The sequence below is a fragment of the Leucopleurus acutus genome, assembly GCF_964270905.1.
Source record: "Leucopleurus acutus genome assembly, chromosome: 12".
Lineage (NCBI taxonomy): Eukaryota > Metazoa > Chordata > Mammalia > Artiodactyla > Delphinidae > Leucopleurus > Leucopleurus acutus.
In genome coordinates this window covers 42177311-42185043 of record NC_139154.1, presented here as the reverse complement: position 1 = coordinate 42185043, position 7733 = coordinate 42177311, and positions in this window count along the sequence as shown.

Here is a 7733-nt window from a genome sequence, read left to right as displayed (position 1 = left end):
CTAGTACATAACCGAAAATCAGTAGCTGCTGTAAGACAGACTGTATAGGGAGTTGCTGAGAAATCACATGATGGATTCAGATAAACTTGGTTTTAAACCCGTTTTGCCACTGATTTACCATGTAAGTGTGGCCAAGTTACTTAACTTCTGTGAGCTTTAATTCATACAATAACTTCCTAAGATGAAGCCAGTGTGTACAGTGTTTAGCACAAGTGCAGACTTGTAGTAAGTACTCAGAAGAATACATTTTTATATACTGAAATATTTTAAAAATACTACTTAAAAGAAGATTTTACTAAGTGGTAAATTCTGTACATTGGTCATTCTCTCCTCTGATCATTTGACAAATGGACTTTCAATGAATTGGCTTTGGAGAATGATTTGGTGAATTGGGCTGCTTCCTTTCCTCTCCAGCACCTACTTCCATTATAGCTCATGTTATATTGTATCTGTGTCCCTGTTAGTGGACAACTTGGAAATAAGGGCCTCTTTTTTTTCCATCCACAGCATTTAGTTCAATGACCTATGCAAACCGGGGGCGGGGGGTTGGGAGTAGTAAATGTTTACTGAATGTAACAATTAATCGCCACAAAATTTTCACTGCTAATAGATTATTTTCAGTATAAGTTGGGTTATCTAAATGTGGGGTACAGCACACCTACATTTAAAGGGTCTTACAATATGAAACCAAGAGACTTTCCATTGTTAAACTATGCATTTTGTTCCTTCTGTTTGATGATGTACTAGTCGCTCTGTTTTCCAGGCTAATTTGTTCAGTCATTGTGGAACTTAGTTCTAAGTCCGTTTGTTCCAGTGTTCCTTGTAGGCAAATGCTATGTGTGCCATTTTCAGGTCTCCTTTTGCTTTCAGAGAAGGCATATGTTATAAATAAGCTCAAGAGTTGACTGAAAGAAAAAGTTGTGCCTTTGCTTTTCTGAGGTTGCTTTGTTTTTCTAGAAAAGTCATGACTTCAAGTATGAGAAATTAAGAGCAAGGTGAATGTTGCCAAATAACATGAAATTCGGGCACATGAGGGAGGCAGAATGGCACTGGTGGGATGAGCACAAGATCTGGAGACAGAAGATTGAAATTCAATTCCTAATTTCACCAAGATATTCCCTCATCTTGGGAAATTCCACTGGGGTCTGAGCTTCAGTTTCTTCATCTGTAAAATCCAGAAGATGCAAATTCCTGGCCTACAGACTTCTTGGAGTTGTTCTTAGGCTCAAGTGAGGGAGCAGACGTGGGAGGGTTGGCAGCTATAAAGCCCTATGCAAATATTATCATGAGGGGGCGTGTGAGCGAGAATGGCTAGAGGAAGGTCTGAAAAGGAAGAAGAAAAGTATTTGACCTGGAAGCCAGAAAAAGAGTAACTGTTTTCTGGTCTGTTGGAAAGGAGCTTTGTATCTGTCATCATTCAGTTAGGTAGCTGAAAATCTGGACAAGGCATTAGGAAACCTGATTTATATTCCTGGCCCTCCCATCAGTTGAATGATATTAGTAAATAACTCTGCAAACAAGTGGCTGCCAAGATTCCTTCTTCCTCTGACCTTCTGTGACTCTTATTTTTGGTTAAACAGTTAATTATCTTTTAAAGAGAAAAATAATTTAAAAACCTAGGGCTTCCCTGGTGGCGCAGTGGTTAAGAATCCACCTGCCAATGCAGGGGACACGGGCTCGTGTCCGTCTGGGAAGATCCCACATGCCGTGGAGCAACTAAGCCCATGCGCCACAACTACTGTGCCTGCGCTCTAGATCCCATGAGCCACAACTACTGAGCCTGCGTGCCACAACTACTGAAGCCCGCGCACCTAGAGCCCGAGCTCCGCAACGGGAGAGGCCGCCGCAAAGAGAGGCCCACGCACCGCAAGGAGGAGTGGCTCCTGCTCACCACAACTGGAGAGAGCCACACACATCAGCAAAGACCCAATGTAGCCAATAATAAAAAATAAATTTATAAAAACCTACATATATACCCATTTAGCTACGATTTCTGGTGCTTTCATTCCTTTTGTAGATCCACATTTCCATCTGTTAACATTCTTCAGCCAGAGGACTGTTTTTTGGGGGTTTTTTGAATTTTATTTTTTTTACAGCAGGTTCTTATTAGTCATCCATTTTATGCATATCAGTGTATACATGTCAATCCCAATCTCCCAATTCATCACATCACCACCACCACCGCCACTTTCCCCCCTTGGTGTCCATATGTTTGTTCTCTACATCTGTGTCAATTTCTGCCCTGCACACTGGTTCATCTGTACCATTTTTCTAGGTTCTACATATATGCGTTAATATACGATATTTGTTTTTCTCTTTCTGACTTACTTCACTCTGTATGACAGTCTCTAGATCCATCCACGTCTCTACAAATGACCCAATTTCATTCCTTTTTATGACTGAGTAATATTCCATTGTATATATGTGCCACATCTTCTTTATCCATTCGTCTGTCGATGGGCATTTAGTTTGCTTCCGTGACCTGGCTATTGTAAATAGTGCTGCAATGAACATTGGGGTGCATGTGTCTTTTTGAATTATGGTTTTCTCTGGGTACATGCCCAGTAGGATTGCTGGGTCATATGGTAATTCTATTTTTAGCTTTTTAAGGCAGAGGACGTGTTTTAACATTTTTTTGCAGTGTGGTTCTGCTGTTACTGGATTCTTTTGGCTTTTGCATGTCTGAAACTGTCTTTAATTTACCTTTGTTTTCAAAAGATATTTTCCCAGGATATGGTATTCTAGGTTGTCAGGTTTTTCTTCATTCAGTACTTTAAAGATGTTGCTGCACTGTTTTTCTGCACACATTGTTTACATTGAGAAATTTGCTGTCTTGCTTAATTTTGTTCTTCTGTATGGAATTGTTTTTGTTTTTTTCTTCCAGGTGATTAAAAGTTTTTCTCTATCACTGGTTTCAAGCAGTTTTTTATGATGTTCCTTGATTGTACATTTTGATTTGTACAGTTTTTACATTATGTACATTTTTTATGTTCTGTGTTTGTGTGTTTCTTGTGGCTGGGGTTCATTGACCTTGGATCTGTGGATTTGTAGGTTTCATCAGGTTTAGAAATGTTTTCAGCCATTATTTCTTCAAATATTTCTTCTTGTCTTCCCCTTCCTCTCCTTTGGGGCTCATGTCTGGCTGGAAAGATAAGAATATACTTCCTACAGTTAGGTGATTAGGGATAAGCCTTGAGAATTGGACAGATCTGAACAGGTGAAGATGTGGGTAGAAGACTTGGTAACTTTATTTATTTATTAAAATTTTTTAGCCGCGCTAAACAGCTTGTGGGATCTTAGCTCCTTGACCAGGGATTGAACCCAGGCCTTCGGCAGTGAAAGCATGGAGTCCTAACCACTGGACCGCCAGGGAATTCCCATTGGTAAGTTATTTAATATAAAGGGCTCGAGAGAGGGAAGAGGACACCGACTTCATGCCTGTGTGGCTGGGAGGAATACCGGTACCACTGGCAGAAATGAGAATAAAGGAGAGGGAGTTCATTAAAGAGGGAGAGGTTGAGTTCACCCTTGGAAGTGCTTGAGCTTGGAGTGCTTTTGTGACCTGTGAATAGAGAGTACAACCGGCAGGGTTATTAATGGAGGTCTCCTGTCCAGGAGCAGGATTGGGACAAGAGACCCAGATTTTGTAATTACCAGCAGAGGAGTGGTAGCTGAAACCGCATCAGATGAAATTCCTGACAGAGATGGTACACAAAGAACCAAAGAAGCCCTGGTCATTCAGACTTTCCACTTCCAGCAATTTATTCTAGGGAAGGAACAGTAGTAATTCACAACAGTTCATAAAAGGAGATTCATTGAAGCACCGTTTATAATTTAAAAACAAGTAGAAACTAAATGTCCCACAATGGAGAATTGGTTAAATAAATGGAATATAGGATGGAATACAGTATAGCCATTAAAAATGTTGTCTTAGAAGAATAATTGTAATGGAACATTGTTCGCAATGCATTAAGTACAGAAAGCAAGTTACAAGACCACAATATACAGTATGATCTCATTTTAAATAAAATAGATGAATATATAAGCAGAGAAAAAGAGATAATACCCCATAGTGTATCTTTGGGGTGGTAGTGTCATGGATATTTTTTTTCTTATTTTTGCTTACCTACATTTCCTAGATTCTATACAGTGTTATATTACTTTTACAACAAGGAAAACCACCTATTATAATTTTTTAAAAGTACCTAGAAAAAAGCCTGTGGATTTCCAGCCTGTATAGAATGTGGAAGGCAGAAAAGGAAGTGGCGAAGGAAATAGACACTTGGTACAGAATCGGGGTCATACCCCAGCCCGGCAGGAAGGGGCTGAAACTGGAGCATTGGCCAAAGTGGAACTGTCTGAACTGTCCCAAGGGGCCTTTGCATTTGGTGATCCAAGTCATTAGTGACTGCTCTTGAGAAGTGTGGAGAGAAGGAGGAGAGGGCAGTCACTCCCTGGTCCAAGATGTCTCGTGACCACAGAGCTGGTCCCTCGGCAAGGCCCATTTGGTGTGGGAACGCGGTCCCACCATGCACCCTCCATGCTGGGTGGCTATTTTCTTGCCCCTGCCCCTGCAGTGGGTCTCCGTCCAGGCTTGTTGCCAAGATCTTTAGGACCACCATGTTGCAGACTCCCTCAGTGTGGCAGTTGCCTCCAGAGGTTGTTAAATGCAGATTCCTGGCTGATTCCCAAACCATCTGAATCAGAATATCTGGGGTGGGGACCCAGGACTCTGCCTTTAAAAGTCTCCCCAGTGATTCTTATGCATGGGTTAGGTTGTGTGTTCAACAGGCCTACTTCTCTAGGTTTCCAGTAGAGTCAGAGAGGACTGAACCTGAGAATTTCTCTAAATAGCACAACTGGGCATTTTTGTCATAAATCAGTAAGTCCAGAATATGGAGAAAATACCTCTCGGAGTCCAACCGACACCACAGCCTTGCCTGTGTCCTGGGAGCCTTTGAAGCTGGGCAGCAGCACATGACCAGAAGGAGAGGGCTTGGCTCCTGGGAGGGATGACAAGGCTTTCAGTTGATTTGCCAACTGGCTTGGGCGGGGGAGCTGGTGCAGCTCCCTTACTGACCAGTCATCAAGCAGCAAGAACATGGAGACCAACCCATGGAGGCTCCCTCACTCTGGAGCCGAAAAGCTGTTAGAAAGTGGTTAGATCAGACCAAGCCAGGGGCCTCTTGGTGAGAGACTGATCTGGATAAAAAAACCCAAAAGTTCTTACTGAACCAAGAGAGGAAACCCCAGGGGGTACCCATCCATCGCATTATAAAAGATGTATAAAGACATCGTGCTAGATCGCATTATGGCTTTTAGCAGTTTGGCATACCTCTTGTAAAAGGCTTATATTCCCCACCCGCTGGCATCAGGCTTGCCCACGTGATGGGGTTTTGGTTTGGGGTTCATTAACTTGGGGTAACATGTGAGTGGAATTAACAGAAGCCACTTCCTTGCAAAAACGTCAAGATCTGTCATCTGGTTCTGCCATCTCTCATTTCTTCCCTTTGTCACAAGACCAGCATATTCCAGGTTGAGGCTGCCCCTTAAGTCTGTGTGCCAGGATGAAGATGTAGCCATATGAAAGACACATAACAGAGCAAGAACTAAATCTTTGTTGCTATAAGACCCCGAGATTTTGGAGTCATTAGTTATCAGAGCATAACCTAGCTAGAGCTGAATGATAAAGAAACAGTCTTTTAGAATTGTACAAACAACATAGCAGTATTGACGAATTTTTAAAGAGTTACCCATAATTTATTCACTAGCCGAAACAGTTTAGACCTCTTTATCAAAACCGAAATGGTCTTGATTTCTACATGTGCCTACATGCGAATGTGCTGAAACAGACCATTATGCTTCATGTTGCGTCTCCCCCTGCATTTCTTCAGAGAAAGAGCCTGTGGTAGAGGAGCACCAACTCCCCCCGCTAGAGGAGGCCAGAGGAAGGGCCTGTCTGCGGGGCCCATGCCCAGCACAGAGCCGGCTCTTGTCAGGCAGTGGAGTGAATCTGAGAAAAGCCATTTCCTCAGCATCATTTGACTCTTGGAAAAGTAATGCCAATTAATTTCTTCTACAAACAATCTGTCATGCCTGTTTACTGTCCTGCCAAGGCACAGCTAAATATCAGCCCTGTTCTATGAGCTTTCATTTCCTGAAGTCCTGGTCCCACCATAGACCATGAACCTGAACACAGTGAGGGAGAATTTACAGGAATTCAGCAGCGGACAACACAGGCGTCAGCTCTGCGCTCCCAGAGCCTTCAGTCTAGTGGGGTATAGAAATAAATACATTTAATATTTTTAAAAAATATATAAAAGAAACACAGGATACTGTAATAGATTGGAAAGGAAGAGACACTAGGAAAGAATATTTAAAACAGTTTTCAAACTGCTGACTCAGAAACAGTGAATCATGAACTCTATTTAGATGTTGATGACCAGATTTTTTTTAAAAAATGAAATAGAACCGAATGGACATGAATAAAACAGAAGACATTAGAGTATGTCACATGTGGTAAGGGTAACTTGTTTCAGGAAATTACTACTTCTGTTGTATACATCCCTATCGTATATTTATGTAGCACCTGAATTCATGATATAAAATGTAGTTGTTATAGTAGATAGTGGTAAAAATAAGCTTGAAAAAACTAAGATATGGCCTCAGGAAAGACTGCTCTGAAGAGGAAGACATTACATTGATGACTAATGAATTGGTTGACTTTTTTTTTATTAAGTAATGAAACTTAATACTCATGCTTATATCTATAAAATGAAACAGTAGGGCTTCCCTGGTGGCGCAGTGGTTGAGAGTCCGCCTGCCGATGCAGGGGACGCGGGTTCGTGCCCCGATCCGGGAAGATCCCACATGCCGCGGAGCGGCTGGGCCCGTGAGCCATGGCCGCCGAGCCTGCGCGTCTGGAGCCTGTGCTCTGCAACGGGAGAGGCCACAACGGTGAGAGGCCCGCGTACCGCAAAAAAACAAAACAAAACAACAAAAAAAGAAACAACAAAAATCAATGCCTATCTTTTATTAAAGGAATTAAAATTAATGTGAGTTGCTCTTTTCAAATATTAATTCAATTGTTTTGAATAGAAATACATCTTGAGTTCTAAATGTTAATTAATAGCAGTAGGTCATTAAAAGACCTCTTCAGAACTTATTGGCAATGATACAAATGTGCTACCTAAGTTTCAAAAGTAGTCCTCTTCTTTTCCAGAGCAGCCAACATGGCCTTAACCAACTCTCACATAGCAAGGAAGCTGGCATTAAAAACTGCACAGACATTAGAACATAAAGTTTAAACTTAATTCCCACATTTTCTGCTTATTCTCAAAGACTTAATAGAATCATGATCACACAGTCATGAAACACTCCCAGATGATATTGCAGGTCAGTTCTAGGGGACATCTACAGCTACTGCTGCTGGGCACAGACAACAGAGCTCACCCTGCTTTCCCCAGGCACTGAATCCAGCTCTACCCTCTCCATGGCTGCTTTGAAAGCTAGCTGTCTCCCCACCCTTGTCAGAATGAAGTCTACAGAGTGCTTGCTTCTTTTCACCACTAGCTGCTGAAACAGAATGGCTGAGCTCATCTGTTCAGTGAAGTCTGGGTCCCTTGCATATATAGCTGCAAGAGATGCTGGGAAGCAAGTTGCTGGATTCTACTTGGGGAGGTGCTGACTCATAAAGTTGGAATCCTCAAGTTTAGTAAGAGTGTTCAAAGGCT